Source organism: Lithobates pipiens, unplaced genomic scaffold, assembly GCF_037356315.1.
Source record: "Lithobates pipiens isolate NorthernLeopardFrog02 unplaced genomic scaffold, aLitPip1_a1.2 Scaffold_8, whole genome shotgun sequence".
In the NCBI taxonomy this organism is placed as follows: Eukaryota; Metazoa; Chordata; class Amphibia; order Anura; family Ranidae; genus Lithobates; species Lithobates pipiens.
Genome location: NW_027507903.1, coordinates 468,778,224 through 468,798,296, shown reverse-complemented (window position 1 = coordinate 468,798,296; position 20,073 = coordinate 468,778,224). Strand labels below are relative to the sequence as shown.

General features: G+C 42.0%; 1 long non-coding RNA gene across 1 annotated transcript in view; it reads right to left on the bottom strand.

Moving 5' to 3' along the window:
- LOC143960229 (uncharacterized) overlaps positions 1–19,778 on the bottom strand; it is a 170,295-nt gene extending 150,517 nt beyond the window's left edge. The window contains exon 1 of the long non-coding RNA XR_013270287.1: positions 19,704–19,778. This is a non-coding gene — a long non-coding RNA (uncharacterized LOC143960229). The remainder of the gene's footprint in view (positions 1–19,703) is intronic.
- Between the last annotated feature and the right edge of the window lie 295 nt (positions 19,779–20,073).

Here is a 20,073-nt window from a genome sequence, read left to right as displayed (position 1 = left end):
GTGCCACCTCATCGGTGCCACCTTATCAGTGCCCAAGAAAACTTACTTATTTACAAAATTTTATAACAAAAACAAAGAAAAACTTTTTTTTCAAAATTTTAAGTCCTTTTTTATTTGTTTAGCAAAAAATAAAAAACGCAGAGGTGATCAAATACCACCAAAAGAAAGCTCTATTTGTGGTAACAAAATGATAAAAATTTAGTTTGGGTACAGTGTAGCATGACCGTGCAATTGTCATTTAAAAAATGACAGCACTAAAAGATGAAAATTGGCCTAGGCAGCAAGGTGCGAAAGTGCCCTGTATTAAAGTGGTTAAAATGACTGGAGGGTCACTTTAAGTTAGCCAAGTAATGCCGCGTACACAACGACCGGTTTTCCCATCAGAATAAACTCTGATGGTTTTTCCGACGGAGTTCCGCTGACACGGACTTGCCTACACACAATCACACCAAAGTCCGATCGTTTAGAATGTGGTGACATACAAGACATATACGACGGGACTAGAAAAAGGAAGTTAAATAGCTAGTAGCCAATAGCTGTCCTTTTGTCGTTTTTGAGCTGTCGGAACAGCATACAGATGAACGGTTTTCCCAATAGGAATTGATTTTGTCGGAAAGATTTAAAACATGTTCTTTTCCTAGGTCTGTCTGAATTTTCGAAAAAAAGAAAAGTCTGCTGAAGCTCACACACGATCGGAATATCCGATGAAATGATTCCGTCTGACTTTTTCTGCCGGAAAGTCCGACCGTGTGTACACAGCATTTGGGTATCATTTAATCCAACCTTCTGCTATGCTGATTGTAATAAACCAGCAAATAAAGTTGTCATTTACTACTGAGGCCACTAGAGGGAGCCCACAGCACAAATCCTAGTTGTTTAGGCAAGACATGATTCCTAATTTATAATCTTTTCAGATTCAGTGGATAAAAGTTACCGGAGTGTTACTTTTTAACAGTTGCAATGGGATTAATTATAGGAATAAGTAAAAATGCTCTCGGAGCACAGTGTTATCTAAGAATACTAAAAGCACATCCATAAGCTCTCCGCACTGCATATATTAACCAGTTGCCGACCGCCGCACGCCGATGTACGTCGGTAGAATGGCACGGGCAGGCATAAGGACATACATGTACGTCCCTTGCCTCCCGCGGGTCGGGGGCCCGATCGGGCCCCCGCCCGGTGCCTGCGGCGGTCGGTTTTCGTCCGGGAGCGATCCGGGACGAGGGGGCGGCCATTCATTCATGGCCACCCCCTCGCGATCGCTCCCGACGAATAGAAATCCCCGGTGACATCACTTCCTCTCCTGTAATGTAAACACAGGAGAGGAAGTGATGTATTCTCTCCTCCGTGTCGGTATTTTTCGTTCCGACACGGAGGAGAGCGGATCGGTGAGTTGCACCAACACTCTACGCACACAGTAGAACATGCCAGGCACACTCACACCCCCCCTTTACCCCCCGATCACCCCCCCAATTACCCCTGCCCCCCAGTCACAGTGACACCAATGTCATTTTTTTTTTTTTTTTTTTTTTGCATTGGTGTCATTTGTGACTGTAATAACTGTTAGGGCAGTTAGGGTTAGCCCCCTTTAGTTCTAATGTACCCCCCTAACCCCCCCAATAAAGGTTTAACCCCGTGATCACCCCCCGTCGCCAGTGTCACTAAGGCTGGGTTCACATTGCAGCGGTTTATGAGAACGAATGTGATTCGCACCGCACTGCAGTGCAAATCACATCCGATCTCTGTGCGATTCGAGTTCAGCCATTCGCCGCACCCGCCGCACCCGCCACACCCGCCGCACCCGCCGCAAATTCGCACGGGACCCTTTTGGCCCGCAGCAGAATCGGATCGCATGGGTGTTCACACCATGCGATCCGAGTTTGCAGATCGCACTGCGATATGCGAACTGATCTGGGGGTGTCAGTAACATTTCACTGACACTCCCAGCAGTTCGCATAGGGCAGTGTGAACTGCCGCCGGGAGGCATGCGATGCGGGAACCCGCCGCGCATTCGCGGCGTTTCCGCATCGCTCCAGTGTGAACCCAGCCTAATAAGCGATCATTTTTCTGATCGCCGTATTAGTGTCACAGGTGACGCTAGTTAGGCAGGTAGGTATTTAGGTTCGCCGCAGCTTTTTATAGCGCCAGGGACCCCCATATACTACCGCATAAAGCCCCCTGATTGCCCCCTAGTTAACCCTTTCACCAGTGATCACCATATAACTGTTACAGGTGACGCTGGTTGGTTAGTTATTTTTTTATAGTTTCAGGGCACCCGCCATTTATTACCTAATAAAGGTTTAACCCCCTGATCACCCGGCGGGTGTCATTTGTGACTAATAACTGTTAGGGCAGTTAGGGTTAGCCCCCTTTAGTTCTAAGGTACCCCCCTAACCCCCCCAATAAAGGTTTAACCCCGTGACCACCCCCCGTCGCCAGTGTCACTAAGGCTGGGTTCACATTGCAGCGGTTTATGAGAACGGATGTGATTCGCACCGCACTGCAGTGCAAATCACATCCGATCTCTGTGCGATTCGAGTTCAGCCATTCGCCGCACCCGCCGCACCCGCCGCACCCGCCGCAAATTCGCACGGGACCCTTTTTTTGGCCCGCAGCAGAATCGGATCGCATGGGTGTTCACACCATGCGATCCGAGTTTGCAGATCGCACTGCGATATGCGAACTGATCTGGGGGTGTCAGTAACATTTCACTGACACTCCCAGCAGTTCGTATAGGGCAGTGTGAACTGCCGCCGGGAGGCATGCGATGCGGGAACCCGCCGCGCATTCGTGGCGTTCCCGCATCGCTCCAGTGTGAACCCAGCCTAATAAGCGATCGTTTTTCTGATCGCTGTATTAGTGTCACAGGTGACGCTAGTTAGGCAGGTAGGTATTTAGGTTCGCTGCAGCTTTTTATAGCGCCAGGGACCCCCATATACTACCGCATAAAGCCCCCTAATTGCCCCCTAGTTAACCCTTTCACCAGTGATCACCATATAACTGTTACAGGTGACGCTGGTTGGTTAGTTATTTTTTTATAGTTTCAGGGCACCCGCCATTTATTACCTAGTCTCACTAGTGTACCCCTAAATTTAGGGGTGTCTACTTTCCAAAATGGGGTCATTTGGGGGGGGTTTGTGCCATCTTGGCATTTTATGGCCTTCAAAACTGTAACGCCCTTAGAAAGCCTGAAGGCGGTGCTTGGTTTTCGGGGCCCCGTACGCGGCTAGGCTCCCAAAAAGTCCCACATATGTGGTATCCCCGTACTCAGGAGAAGCAGCAGAATTTATTTTGGGGTGTCATTTCACATATGCCCATGGCATGCGTGAGCAATATATCATTTAGTGACAACTTTGTGAAAAAAAAAAAAAAAAAAAAAAAGTTTGTAATTTTCCCGCAACTTGTGGCAAAATATAAAATATTCCATGGACTCAACATGCCTCTCAGCAAATAGCTTGGGGTGTCTACTTTCTAAAATGGGGTCATTTGTGGGGGTTTTGTGCCATCTTGGCATTTTATGGCCTTCAAAACTGTAATAGGTAGTGAGAAGTGAACTCAAAAATTTACGCCCTTAGAAAGCCTGAAGGCGGTGCTTGGTTTTCGGGGCCCCGTACGCGGCTAGGCTCCCAAAAAGTCCCACATATGTGGTATCCCCGTACTCAGGAGAAGCAGCAGAATTTATTTTGGCGTGTCATTTCACATATGCCCATGGCATGCATGAGCAATATATCATTTAGTGACAACTTTGTTAAAAAAAAAAAAAAAAAAAAAAAGTTTGTAATTTTCCCGCAACTTGTGGCAAAATATAAAATATTCCATGAACTCAACATGCCTCTCAGCAAATAGCTTGGGGTGTCTACTTTCTAAAATGGGGTCATTTGTGGGGGTTTTGTGCCATCTTGGCATTTTATGGCCTTCAAAACTGTAATAGGTAGTGAGAAGTGAACTCAAAAATTTACGCCCTTAGAAAGCCTGAAGGCGGTGCTTGGTTTTCGGGGCCCCGTACGCGGCTAGGCTCCCAAAAAGTCCCACATATGTGGTATCCCCGTACTCAGGAGAAGCAGCAGAATTTATTTTGGGGTGTCATTTCACATACGCCCATAGCATGTGTGAGCAATATATCATTTAGTGACAACTTTGTGTAAAAAAAAAAAAAATTTTTTTTTTTGTCATTATTCAATCGCTTGAGGCAAAAAAATAAAATATTCAATGGGCTCAACATGCCTCTTATCAATTTCCTTAGGGGGTCTACTTTCCAAAATGGGGTCATTTGGGGGGGTTTTGTACTGCCCTGCCATTTTAGCACCTCAAGAAATGAGATAGGCAGTCGTAAACTAAAAGCTGCGTAAATTCCAGAAAACGTACCTTAGTTTGTAGATGTGACAACTTTTGCGCAAACCAATAAATATACAATTATTGACTTTTTTTTTACCAAAGACATGTGGCTGAATACATTTTGGCCTAAATGTATGACTAAAATTGAGTTTATTGGATTTTTCTAATAACAAAAAGTAGAAAATATCATTTTTTTTCAAAATTTGCGGTCTTTTTACGTTTATATCGCAAAAAATAAAAATCGCAGAGGCAATCAAATACCATCAAAAGAAAGCTCTATTTGTGGGAAGAAAAGGACGCAAATTTTGTTTGGGTACAACATTGCATGACCGCGCAATTACCAGTTAAAGCAGCGCAGTGCCAAAGTGTAAAAAGACCTCTGGTCATTTACCAGCAAAATGGTCCGGTCTGAAAGTGGTTAACAGACTGACCTTTGAAAGGATTTATGAGGGGGTAAATTTAACTTCTACATTTTCCACCACTTTATAATCTCTAAAGTACTGTTTTCATGAACAATAAATTAGCTATTACACACCATGCAGTTATTTTCAGAAGTAAACTATTCACTGCCCGGAATTTTCCAAATAAATGCTAACAGTATTTATATATAAATCAGTTCGGATCCCCCTTGTATAAATCATATGTAAAATACTACAGAAAAATCCCATAAAAAAATCCCACAAATACTACAAAAAAAATCCCACAAAAAATCCCACAAATATCACAAAAAAATCCCACCAATAAAAAAAGAACAATAAGAAAGCAGCCAGTTTGTTGATTACAAATATAAAATATACAATTCCAAAAATGCAGTGCTAGTTCTCAATATAAAATGACATTCAAATCACATATGATAGCAGTACTGGACTTTTATATCAATCATATTTACCTCTCATTACAAGGATGATGTGATCCCCCTATAGTAAAGTGGTAGTGGGCAGCCCTACTAAAGCCTGGCACACACTATTGCCCTGTACACACGACAGGATTTTCCTATGGAAAATGTTCGATAGGAAATTCCGACCGTGTGTAGGCTCCATCACACATTTTCCATAGGTATTTCCGTCAGACAAAATTTGAGATCTGGATCTCAAATTTTCCGACAACAAAATCCATTTTCGGAAATTCCAGTCATGTGTACACAATTCCGACACACAAAGTTCCATGCATGTTCGAAATCAAGCAGAAGAGCTGGCTATTGAACTTCATTGACCTCGGCTCGTCATACGTGTTGTATGTCCTCGCGTTCTTGACATTCGGAATTTCCGACCAACTTCATGTGACCGTGTGTATGCAAGACAAGTTTGAGCCAACATCCGTCTGAAAAAATTCATGGATTTTGTTGTCAGAATGTCCGATCAATGTCCAATCATGTTTACGGGACATAAGAGTTTTTTTCCCTGCGGGCATACATACTGTCCGAAAGTGGGCCATTTTTTTTTTAACTGGCTGATGTCTCCCAACATTCTTCCCATGTGTACAGGGCTTAACACAATGCAGGATTTGAATTAAGTTGATGACCCATAATTAAGGTAGCAGTAATATACGATTGCAGAAATAATTGAATGTAATACTCACTACAGTATCCATGTTATCATCAGTGGCCATGCCAAAGGGAGGTTGGGTGTGCTTTAGCACCTCCAAAATGTAATCTAGCATCACAATCAGAAGCCACCATCAGGCTCCCCTTCTACCTTGACAAAAAAAAAAGTGGCAGGAACGCCATGCATTCCAGCACACTACCTGCAATTGTTCTGCTTTGCTGTGTGTGGTGGAGCAATCTCCTGCCAGACAGGTAAATTCTAGTTCTGTCATTTGCATGGCAGAGAGGCAGCTTTGCTGGAGTGGGTGCTCAGGTAAGTAAAACTACAGAACAACAATGTTGGGGGATATTTCTGGGGTTAATAGCTGGGGATTATTTCTGGGGTTAATAGCTGGGGATTATTTCTTTCCCTGACACTTGCTGGGGTTTGTTGCTGAGGGTTGTTGGGGTTCATTGCTTGTCCTGACACTTTCTGTGGGATTTCATTGCTTGTCCTGACACTTGCTGGGGGGTTTTCATAGCTGGTCCTGACACTTGCTGGAGGTTATCAGTGCTGGCACTGTCACCAGTGTTGGTAGTTATTGCTAGCCTGACACATGCTGGGGGTCACATGAGTATTAGAAGGACAGATAAAAGGCCCCACATCAGCTTCAGTGCGATAGGAGCTACACACAACACCACAGTGTTTCCAGCAAGTCTGCTTACCAGAAAGGTGGTCAAAATAAACATGTATCATATGTGAATTCCACGACTCAGCAATGAGCATCAAGCAGGCAACCAACATCAATGGACTGTGTACGTAGATTCGAACAGGCATTTCTACGGTAATTATATGACAGCTTCCTAATGGCTTAGGGGTCACCAAAATAACAAATAAAGAACTCCCATGGTAAAGTAAGAAGAAAGAAGTTCAAGGCTTTATTAAAATTGTACTTACAAAATGACTTATCAAATTGAGCATCAGAACAATCCAACAAAATAGCTGCGGTTGGTGACGTCATGCATCAGGTCCTACTAACGTGTTTTGTCATCAGCAGTCATTATCAGAGGCATGGCCTGCTGATGTAAGCACGCTCATAAATACATAACAGCCAAAAATTGAAAAACCGGAAGTGCGCACCCCGAAACGTCCCAAACTCTCGGGTGTGCTCCAAACAACACAAAATAGCCAAAGGCTGGTAAACACAATGCGCACGCCTCAGATGCACTCCAACTCCCGCATGTGAATACCTCATGGCAGAGTCGTAACAAGAACCTTCAGGGCCCTGGTGCCAGAAACCATAAAAGGCCCCCCTGACCCCCAGCTGCCCCCCCCCCCCACAGTGGTAGAACTCCATGGCAAGTGCGACCTTTGTGACCCTGGCAGTTCTGCCACTGCCCCATGGTCTCAATGTAATATATGCAAACATCCGATGTTTATTATATAAAAGGAACTGCAAGTGTATAAATCAATCTCCACTAGTGTGTCTGCTACAACCCACCAGTGGAAAATCAAAAAAAAAAATCACCACTTGTAATATTCCATCACAAGTGGTAACAGCACCATCTAGAGGAAAGCAAACAAACTAATATAAAATATCATACAGCATGTTTGACAAATAATCATACACAGCAGCATAAAGTTGTTGATCCTAAAAAAAGAGATAGGTTAAACAGTATAATGTCGTGCAGCATGTTATGCATATAAAATATTAGTAGCAGCATAAAAATGCTGAGCCTAAAAAAGATACAGCACATGTGTAAATATACGATAAAACCATAACTCCATTACTATGAAGACCAATCCACAGTGCGCCCAACCATGTAAAGCAAACCCACTGGAAACAGCAGTGACCCACACCCTCATGGAATGGGCCCATTATGCAGGTCCACACAGCAAAACATAAACTAAAAAAAAAAAAAAACGGGGCCTGAATATATAAGACAAGCCCAACAAAACATGAACATGGACAAATTTATGAAACCCCTGTAGAAATATTTCAGCTATTATTGATAAAACAGTTCACTTCCCAATCGACATTAAGTCCGCAAGGGACGTAAGACTGTATTTCATAAATCCAGAAGGTCTCTAGTCTGGATATTTGACAAAATTCCCCCTCCAATGTGGGGTAAAACTGTATTTTTATCATGACACTGAAAATAGAGTTTGGACACACTATGACTTGGAAACCCTTTTCTGATGATGGCTGTGTTCTTTTATCCTTACATTCATGGCCCTAGTGGTGCGACCCACATATTGAAGGCCACAAGGGCAGATGATTAAATAAACCACATTGTGAGATGCACAAGTGATAAAGGTTTTAATATCATAACTTTTGGAAGTGACCGAAGAACTAAACTTACACATTAGTCTATCTCCTATTTTATTCAAACTACAAACCGCACATTTGCGACACGGAAAATAACCCTTAAGGTCTTTAAAAACTTGGTCCTATTCGGGGCATGTAAGATGTTGGTGGTGGTGTCTGTCCCTATATGAGAAGTGATCTCAAAGCGATTGTGAAAGAGGACCTAGTTGATGTAAAGTGTGATGAGTCTGAAGCATTATGGGTGGAACTGTACATGGGTGTGCGTACTCCAAGGGTTATCATTGGTGTTTGTTATAGATCTCCCAGTGTTAGTGAGATGGTAGAGACTCAGCTCTGCACAGATGGAAAGGGCTGCAAGGGCTGGGACAGTGATAATAATGGGGGATTGTAACTACATGGAAATTGACTGGAGTAATACCACTGCTGGGACAGCTAAAGGGCAAAAATGTATAAACCTATTACAAGACAATTTTATGGTTCAGTTTATTGAGGCCCTAACTAGGAATAACGCTCTGCTGGAGCTGATAATCTTAAACCATGCAGAGCTTATTACCAATATTCATATAAAAGAGCATCTGGGTAGCAGTAACCTTAACATGATTTCACTTAATGTAAGCTGTAAGCAACAAACACATGCAAGTAAGATAAAAACACTTAACTTTAAGAGAGCAAATTTTCCAAGAATGAGGGCTGCTCTCCAGGGCTTAGACTGGGAGGGAATATTGGCATCAATGGACACAGAACAGAAATGGGAATTCTTCAAACTGACTGTTTGTAAAGTCACTGCAATGTATATTCCCATGGGCAATATTTTTAAAAGGCTAAAAATAAAACCTATGTGGCTCACGGACAAAGTTAAATTGGCTATAAACAATTAAAAAAAGAGCTTTTAAAAAAATATAAGAATGAAGGAACGCTATCATAGTTTAAATGTTACAAAGAATATAACAGAATAAGTAAAAAGGAAATCAAGGATGCAAAAATTCAAAACGAATGACAGATAGCAAAAGATAGTAGGACAAACCCCCAAAAATGATTCAAATATTAATAGTAAATAGATGGAAAGGGCTGCAAAGGCTGGGACAGTGATAATAATGGGGTGTCTGAGCATGTAGGCCCTTTACAAAATAATCTAGAGTGGGTGACTGGAGACAAAGAGAAGGCAAATTTATTAAATACTTTTCACAGCTCTGTGTATACAAAGGATCATAGGGGAGCTCATGTCCATAATGGGAGTGGTATTGTCACAGCCCCAAATTATCTACAATGGCTTAAAAGGGATATGGCCCAGAAATATTTAGACAGAATAAAGGTGGATAAAGCACCTGGACAAGATGGCATCCACCCACAGATCCTAAAAGAATTGAGCTCTGTCATTTCAAGGCAATTGTTTCTCATTTTTAGGGACTCATTAATAGCTGGAATGGTACCACTGGATTGGCGCAGGGCCAACGTGGTGCCTATATTTAACAAGGGATCAAAGTCTTTACCAAGTAATTATAGACCTGTTAGTTTAACCTCTATAGTCGGGAAGATACTGGAGAGTTTAATAAAAGACCACATAGATGAGTTCTTGTTGGAAAAAAATATTTTCAGCAACAGACAGCATGGATTAATGAAAGGCAGAAGTTGTAAAACAAACTTGATTTCTTTTTATGAGGAGGTAAGTAAAGCCATGGTCAGAGGAGTGACTGTGGATGTGGTATACCTGGACTTTGCAAAAGCATTTGACACAGTTCCCCACACATGGCTCATGTGTAAGATAAAGTCTACAGGCTTGGAAAGATCAATTTGTAAATGGATAGAAAACTGGCTAAAAGACAGAATTCAGAGAGTAGTAGTTAATGACTCGTACTCTGAATGGTCATCAGTGGTGTACCCCAAGGTTCAGTGCTGGGACGCTTACTTTTTAATATCTTTATAAATGATATAGGGTCTGGGATTAAAAGTACAATTTCAGTCTTTGCAGATGACACTAAGCTATGCAGTGTAATAACGTCCTTACAGGATGTCTCCAATTTACAAGCTGACCTCAATGCACTAATTGGGCAACTAAGTGGCAAATGAGGTTTAATGTTGATAAATGTAAAGTTATGCACTTGGGGCTAAGAATACGCATGTACCATACATATTAGGGGAGTACAACTGGGGGAATTAATGGTGGAGAAGGATCTGGGGGTTTTGGTAGATCATAAGCGCAATAAAAGTATGCAATGCCAAGCTGCAGTTTTCAAAGCGAGCAAAGTCCTTTCTTGTATTAAGAGAGGTATGGACTACAGAGAGAGATATCATTTTGCCCCGGTACAAATCATTAGTAAGACCTCATCTGGAATTTGCAGTTCAGTTTTGGGCACCAGTTCTCAAAAAGGATATCGGCAGTAGTGTATTTAGGTTTTGTGCTGCCTTATGCCATGCACCCCCTAATTTAAATATGCCCCACCCCTTCCTGTCAAGGCCACACCCATTCATAGGTAAAATTAAACCAGGGAATATCTGATTGCCTCTCGGGGGATCAGGATGCTTTGCTGGGGTGTGCACTTCTAGTTTTTCAATTTGCGGTTATGTATTTATGAGCGTGCTTGTGTCAGCAGGCCATGCCTTTGATGTGTGCTGATGACTAAACGTGTTAGCAGGACCTGACTTACGATGCAAGCGCGCCACTAGCAGCGCCTATTTTGTTGGATTGTTTTGATGTCCAATTTGATCAGTCCTTTTGTAAGTACAATTTTAATAAAACCTTGAACTATTTTCTACGTACTTCACCATGGGAGTTCTTTATTTGTTATTTTGGTGAGTCCTAAGCCATTGAGAAGCTGGCATATCCTTACCATTCGTGGAGCTGCCTGTTCAAATCTACATGCACAGTCCATTGATGTTGGTTGCCGCTTGATGCTCGGTGCTGGGATTCACATATGATACATGCTTATTTTGATCACCTTTCTGGTAAGCAGTCTAGCTGGGAACACTGTCATGTCGTGTGTGGTTCCTATCGCACTGAAGCTGATGTGGGGCCTTTCATCTATCCTTGTAATACTCATGTCATGGACATTTACTGCTATCATACGTTATTTGAATGTCATTTTAGATTGGGAACTAGTGGTGCATTTCTGGACTTTTATATCAATCATATGTACCCCTCATTACAAGGATGATGTAATCCCCCAATAGTAAAATGGTCATGGGCAGCCCTACTAAAGCCTGGTACACACTATGAGTTTTTTTTTCCCTTCAACCCAGTGGGCATACACACTGGCCGTATGTGGGCTGTGTTTTTTTAACTGTCTGATGTCTTCTGACATTCGACCCATTTGTACGGGGCTTAACACAATGCAGGATTTGAATTAAGTTGATGACCCATAATTAAGGCAGTGTTAAGAAATGATTACAGAAATAATTGAATGTAATACTCACTACTGTATCCATGTTATCAGCCATGGCCATGCCAAAGGGAGGTTGAGTGTGCTGTAGCACCTACAAAATGTAATCTAGCATCACAATCAGAAGCCACCATCAGGCTCCCCTTCTGCCTGGACAAAAAAAAAAGTGGCAGGAACGCCATGCATTCCAGCACACTGCCTGCAATTGTTCTGCTTTGCTGTGTGTGGTGGAGCAATCTCCTGCCAGACAGGTAAATTCTAGTTCTGTCATTTGCATGGCAGAGAGGCAGCTTTGCTGGAGTGGGTGCTCAGGTAAGTAAAACTACAGAACAACAATGTTGGGGGATATTTCTGGGGTTAATAGCTGTGGATTATTTCTGGGGTTAATAGCTGGGGATTATTTCTTTCCCTGACACTTGTTGGGGTTCGTTGCTTGTCCTCCTGACACTTTCTGGGGGATTTCATTGCTTGTCCTGACACTTGCTGGGGGGTTTTCATAGCTGGTCCTGACACTTGCTGGAGGTTATCAGTGCTGGCACTGTCACCAGTGTTGGTAGTTATTGCTAGCCTTGACACATGCTGGGGGTCACATGAGTATTAGAAGGACAGATGAAAGGCCCCACATCAGCTTCAGTGCGATAGGAGCTACACACATCACCACAGTGTTTCCAGCAAGTCTGCTTACCAGAAAGGTGGTCAAAATAAACATGTATCATATGTGAATTCCACGACTCAGCAATGAGCATCAAGCAGGCAACCAACATCAATGGACTGTGTATGTAGATTCGAACAGGCATTTCTACGGTAATTATATGACAGCTTCTTAATGACTTAGGGGTCACCAAAATAACAAATAAAGAACTCCCATGGTGAAGTAAGAAGAAAGAAGTTCAAGGCTTTATTAAAATTGTACTTACAAAACGACTCATCGGAAGTCACCATCAGGCTCCCCTTCTGCCTTAGCAAAAAAAAAAGTGCCAGGAACGCCATGCAGTCCAGCACACTACCTGCAATTGCTGTGCGTGGTGGAGCAATCTCCTGCCAGACAGGTAAATTCTAGTTCTGCCATTTGTGTGGGAGAGAGGCAGCTTTGCTGAAGTGGGTGCTCAGGTAAGTAAAACTACAGAACACCAATGTTGGGGGATATTGCTGGGGTTTATTATTGGGGGTTATTTTTGGGGTTAATTGCTGGGTATTATTGCTTTCCCTGACACTTGCTGGGGTTTGTTGCTGAGGGTTGTTGGGGTTCATTGCTTGTTCTGACACTTGCTGGGGGTTTTCATTGCTGGTCCTGACACTTGCTGGAGGTTATCAGTGCTGGCACTGTCACGAGTGCTGGGGGTTATTGCTAGCCTTGACACATGCTGGGGGTTTATAATGCTGACACTGACACCAACAATTGGGTTTACTTTACTCCCACTATCCCTTTAATGTACCCCCTAGCCCTTTTTTAGCCAACAATAGCAAAGAAAAGGTAAAAAGTTGGCATACTACAAGCCAAGTGGCTACAGTGTGTTCTTATTACTATATGTCTATATAACATTGTATTTTTTATGGCTAAGCATTTCTCATTATGGTATCTTTGCTTTTATTATAATAAGGGTTTAACGCTCAGAGACTTAGTTCCCCCACTTAAACTCCCAGCATGAAGAAAGTACCAACATAAAAAATTGTGTTGAGCCACCCGTGGTTATTAGTTTCATCTCTGCAGAGCTCATCCCCGCATCTCTCTTATCAAATTATTAATGGCTCTCGTTCCATCTGAAACCTTGGAACCAGTCCCATCATTTATCTTTGAAGTCAGTGATCCCTAACTCCAGACTGCATGTCTGCTTCTCCAAAATAGAGTGAATGTTTGTCACAAATCCTAAATGAGTAGAACTTTTAGCAGGCCCAGCAAAGCCTTGACTCTCACCAGTTAAAATGACGCTCACTTAATTGATTCAGTCTGTCTAGAATGGAGTAGTGTATAAATGTTTCTGGAAGTAAACTTCTGAGAACAATTTCTCTTAAATGCTGCACTAATTTATCTTTTTTAATCTGTCACTGACCTTTTGATAAGCATACAGGATGAGAATTTAGACATCACAGTCTTTCTGCTTGTTCCAGGTCAGTGAATCACTAGGTAGTGAAGGAAGGATCATGGTGAAAGCCTTGGAACCACCCAGCTGAGATCCCTTTGAAACATTTCTGGTGGTGCTGTGGACATTTTTGGATATTTTTAAACAGCACTAAAAAAAATTAGATATTTTAACACTGAAAAAATTAGCTTTTCTTGCATTTCAAATGGTTATCCACTACAAAATGGCAGCTCCCAGTGCTAGTCCTAGGGTGTATGGAGCGTGTGACCCATCAAAATGCACAGGAGATTAATGGGGGGTGGTTCCACAGACTTTATCTCTACTACACAAGGAGCACTCTGTACGTAAAGTACTCCTGAACCCTGCACCCCATAATACCAGCCATCTAAGGGCAACCATAGTGCTAATGTGGCCCATGGTGAAATTGAGTTTAACCCCCCTGACTTATATAGAGGCAGTCAGTGGGTGTCTCTTGGTGGGTGTAATAATTACAAAAAATGGAACTGGAAAATGTCTTTAACCACTTGCCCTTTGGAAGATTTAACATGATCAGACCACTTTTTGCGATACGGCACTGCATTATTTTACCTGACAATTGTGCGGTTCTGCGACACTGTAACCAAATAAAATGTATTTCCCTTTTTTCCCCACAAATAGAGCTTTCTTTTGGTGGTATTTGATCACCTCTGCGTTTTTTGTTTTTTTCGCTGTAAACAAGAAAAGACCAACAATTTTTTTTACTAGTAATGGCGGCAATCATTAACTTCTAACGGGACTGCAATATTGCGGTGGACAAATCGGACACTAACTGACACTTTTTGGGGACCTGTGACACTAATACAGTGAAGAGTGGTAAAAAATATGCAAAGGGTTAACTGTGCTTTCTCACTATATGGGAGGGCTTTGATTAGCAGGAACACAAGATCAATACCTTCCCTACTGACAGAACGACAATCTTCCTTGTTTACATAGGAAGATCGTCGTTCTGCCAGTGCACTGTATCATCAAGTTTGCGGTTCCTGCTGCTGGGCTCCTGCTGTGATTACAGACCAGCGTACCCCAGACCTGGAAGTATCATATCATGTACTAGGTATGTGATCTGGCACAGAGCGGCCTCTCTGCCTCAGTGTATGTACGGTGGGTGGTCCACAAGTGATTAAAGATAGCTTTAAGCAGCGACTTTTTCATCTCTTTCATCAAGTGGTATTAGGTTTAGGTAATTGATGAAGATGATGAAACAGTGTAAAAGCAGCAGGACATTTGTGGTGACCTTCATTTCTCAACACTGGATCAATGCAGGTCAGTGCTAGTGCACATAGAAAACAGTTGTTTTTTATGTGCCCTGTTCACACAGTAACACTGGTGTGATGTGAGGTGCAGTACAATACAGAAAAAGACAAACATGGCACACTGGATAGCATGTCGCTGCACTGCAGACCAATGCACTGTGCTGCTGTGCGGAGACATGAATGATGTATTATCATGTGACACGTTCTGTTTCAAATGCCGCTTTATGCATTGATTAACCTCTTAGACCTAATCTGTCTGGATAGTATGGTCACCTACTGCCGTAGCCCCCAACTGTCCCTGATTTGGAGGGACTGTCCCTGATTTGGAGCAATGTCCCTCTGTCCCTCATTCCACCTCATTTGTCCCTCATTTTGGTTTGATCTATATAGTTGTATATAAAATGCACTTTTTATCTTTCAAAAAGTGTTCCCCAGTGCTAAACCTTTCATCCGATTTCAAAAATTTCTGTATTTGTCAATTCTAAAAGTCAATATAAAGGAATAGTAGTGGTAAAAAAAAGTCCTTGTGGATTTAATTACGGTAACCTTTTTTTGGTTAATTCTCCTTTAAGGGGGTGCGGCAGGGGGCGTGTCCTACACCTACATACATTTGTTAGTAGGTGTCCCTCATTCTCATCTCTAAATGTTGGGAGGTATGCCTACTACTGCTGTATGTAAGGCAAGCTAACTGTAAAAGGAAAAAAATCTATTCCACAGCTAAATATGCACAGCCACTGTCATCAAACACCTCCTTAATTTTGCCAACCCCAAAGACTTCAATACATTTAGTCAAAGGAACATAGTTAAGCAAAAGGGAGATACCATCCAAGAAGTGTCTGGCGCCCAATGACTTTCACCATCTTTGCACCCACTATGCCTCACAACCCACCACATATTAAAGGGTACCAGCTATCTTTGGCCTTGGAGGTTCTCATTAGACCAAAAGAGGTAAAAGACTTTGCTACATGAAGATTTTTTTTTTGTGTGTGTGTGTGTGAAATAATTTCTCCTATGGCTCTGAGTCCAGTGTGGTTCACCTCGTCTTATGATTAGCTTCTGACCCAGCTCACTGATCTTCAATATGCAGCCCCGTTCTGAGTCACGCAGCCTTGTCTTAGCTTCTTCATATTGGACATGTGCACTGTGCCCCCCCATTGTTTCCCATGAGAAAACCATAAACATGGCTGCCTTAACGAATTGCTCGGAGTACTTTTTTAAGGTATTGGGATACACCAGAAGCCTAGCACAGGGAGGAACAACTTACTGCACCTTACTTTAATAGCTAGTCATAAACTGGGGACATTGCTATTTTTGTTTAGCTTGCTGGAATAAAATTGAATGCCTTCAGCTGCCATTGTGCTTTGGCTGGGCTTATAATGTGTTCCTGCATCTTGAGGGAAGTATGGCTTTCACATATATTTGCAAATTTTGTGTAACTAAAACTTCTGTTTTTTATTGCAAATGGTTTGGCAGTTTAATTAGTTTTTTTTTTCATCTAATGTTTAGCTGATAGATGTGCTGGTAAGAAAAATAATTTTTGTTAAAATTTTTGATTAAACGCTTGCTGACCAGCCTCTGTGGTTATACTGCGGCAGGTTGGCATGGCCGTGCAAACCGCCGTAGGTGTACATCGGCCGCTTTAAGAGCTATAGGGGGCACAACGCCAAAGCCGATGTGTGGGGCCGGCAGACACGATGTCCACTGGCAACCTGCGATCGTTCCTCAGAGAGCCAGAACGGAGATCTGTCAATGTAAACAGACAGATCCCTGTTCTTTCAGGGAGGTAGAGAGAAATCAGCTTTTCCTAGTGATCAGGAACAGCGATCTCTCTCTACTCCCAGTCGATCTACTCCCCCCACAGTTAGAAACACCTCCCTAGGGAACACTTAACCTCTTGATCCCCCCCTAGTGTTCACCCCTTCCCTGCCAGTGACATTTATACAGTAATCAGTGGCTATTTTTAGCTCTGATCGCTGTATAAATGTCAATGGTCCCTAAAAAGTGTCAAAGGTGTCCGATCTGTCCCCCGCAATGTCGTGGTCCCGCTAAAAATCGCTGATCACCGTCATTACTAGTAAAAAAAAAATGTATAATAAAAATGCCATAAATATATCCCCTATTTTGTAGACACCATAACTTTTGCGCAAACCAATCAATATTGCGATCGCGTTTATTGCAATTTTTGTTTACCAAAAATATGTAGAAGAATACATATTGGCCTAAACTCATGAAGAATGATCATTCTCCTCCTATGAAAAAGAAAGATCTATTTGTGGGAAAAAAAGTACATCAGTTTTGTTTGGGTACAATGCCGCACGACAATTGTCAGTTAAAACGGCAAAGTTCCATATCGCAAAAAATGGCCTTGTCAGGAAGTGGGTAAATCCTTCCAGGGCTGAAGAAGTTGAAACAAGCCTCCTATGAATGTCCTGATTCAGACACTGCCTGTTATGGTGTGACAACCATCTACCAATTGTGCTTCTGCATTGTCACCCTATCACATGGGCTTGTGCTCACCCTGGTAGAGACTACAAGCAGCTATGCCGACACATGTCACACAGGCATGCTTCTCTGTTTTCACTATTAGGAATGATGTGCAACCAGGGGTGGACTGACCATTCAGCTACTTGGGCACTGCCCGGGGGCCCCAGGCCACTAAGGGGCCCCATCAGGGTTGCCAGCCTCATTAAAACCAGGGACAGTATGTAAAAATCTCTGTTTTTCTTTTACATCTGTCTCTGAAATGTCCCTTACCGATGACCTTTTGGTCTATCTGTGTATACTGTGTGTACATGTATGTGTAACCTGTGTGATTGTATACTGTGTGTGTGTGTGTATACTGTGTGGCCTCATAATTTCTGATTGCCTGGGGGCCCCATAATCTCCTATTGCCCGGGGGCCCCATGAGTTGTCAGTCCGCCCCTGTGTGCAACTGTTGCTGGAGTGAGTGCATGTAGATAGGAAGTGCCTGAAAAAAACTTGATCACCTGCACTGTGATGCAACATAAGGATGCAATACCTGTGATAACTATATTTTATATATATATATATATATATATATATATATATATATAAAAGAAACAAATATTCAATTGTCTGCAGGACAATGATGAATGATCAAAACTTTGATGTCCTTGAAATTTTGGTGAAAATTTGGAGAGTTTGGCTTCATACATTGGTGCCAACGGGGGAAAGCAAAATTAAAGTGATTGTAAAGTCTTGTTTTTTTGTTTTTTTGTTTTTTTTTAGCTAAAAATAACAAATATGTTATACTTACCTGCAAATCCACTGCACAGAGAAGCCCAGATGACCCTCTTCTCAGGTTCCTCTTTGGTGTTCCTGGCCCCTCCCTCCTGTCGTGTGCCCCCACAGCAAACAGCTTGCTATGGGGGCACCCGAGCTGTGCCACAGCTCCCGGTGTCCATTCAGACACAGAGCCGTGGCCCGACCCCACCCCCTTTCTCTCCTTATTGGCTGACTGACTTTGATCAACAGCAACAGGAGCCCATGGTGCCATGCTGCTGTCTCAGCCAATGAGAAGGGGAGTCCTGGGAAGCTGAGACACTGCTGCAACATCGCTGGATCTGGAGGGCCTTTGGGTAAGTATTAAGGGGGCTGCTGCACACAGAAGGCTTTTTATCTTAATGCATAGAATGCATTAGGATAAAAAAAAACCTTCTTCCTTTACACCCACTTTAAGGATTTAGGTGGTTTATAAGGGTGCAATGGGCTTTAAATATATCCTATGGATTACAGAGGCTTGTTTGAACTACCGGTAACTATTTCAGTGGCTAAAACAATGGCCCATCATTAGCCTTTTTTTGTAAAAAAAATGTGAAATAAAAAGAAAGTGAAAAATTATCATAAAATAAAAAATTGAAAGCTGCATTACACTAATGATGATTGATACACACATGAAAAAAAAAAAAGAAAACAAATACAAGATACACTAAATGAAATAAACTACTGTAAATATACCCTCTAAATAAAAAAATAAAAAAAGAGTAGATTATTAAACAAATGTAACCTAAATAGTTAATAAATACTACTGCCAAGGTATAAGTCATATTCGGCTTTGGATTTTTAATAAACTTGATTTTGTTTATTTTTATGCATTATATATTTTTTTCCTTTCACACGTCATTCTATCTATATATTCGTTGAACAGAGACCTTCAATTATGAAGCCACTGCAAATTTTCACCACAGTCTTTTAACAAAATTAGGAATAATATTACACGGTTCAAAAACTTGCACAAGTCTTGCACGCTACTGCCGTCAGCATCTTGCCTCTCTCTGCAGATACGTTTTCATTAAAACAGAAAATTCGTTTAAAGTAATCTAATTAAGCGGGCATATTAGAGTATATGGGTTTTTTATTATAGCGCATGCTCCAGTATTAGCCTTTCTTGCACGCAACCTGCTATTTCACCATAATGAAGAAATATACCATTACTATAAAATATTGATATAGAAATAAACAAAAACATACCTGTGAATCCAGCTACTTACAGCAAATTCACCCTTGCAATTTGAACAGATGCCACATTGACCTGATAATTAGGGCAAAGTGCATTAACTCGTGGTAACTCTACATTTTTATTTGTTGCAAGTGTTTGGTTGCTATGGGTTACTGCAGTTTGCACGCAGCACCATGGATTGTTTGGAATATTATTACAGCAATGCATAGGCTTTCAAAATGAGCATATAGGTTGGACATTAATACTGGCATGCATTATATAGATACTGTAATATTGTGATTGTACCTACCATGCTTTCAGATTCCTGTGCTGCAGGCTGGATTCTCTGTATGTTGCAGTGTGCTGTGTCAGGATCCTGGATGAGGTTTTATTGCAGGAAGAATATTTAGGGGGTGGGGTTTTACACGATGCAGTTAAATGCAGCATTGAAGCCTGTGTAGAAATGCAGAATGTATGGGACATTTCACTTACTCTCTTCTGCTTTTCTCTGATCCTTAGGTAGATCACTTTGGCCAGGCTGTTGCTGAAATCTAGAATTTGGCTCCTTATTTATTGACTAAGGAAAGGCTGAATGTTGCGATATAAAGGATGCAATTAAGGCTGACGTCACTTGAGTTGATGTAACGTTTGCTAAAATGTGCATTTTACTGAGTTGCCAA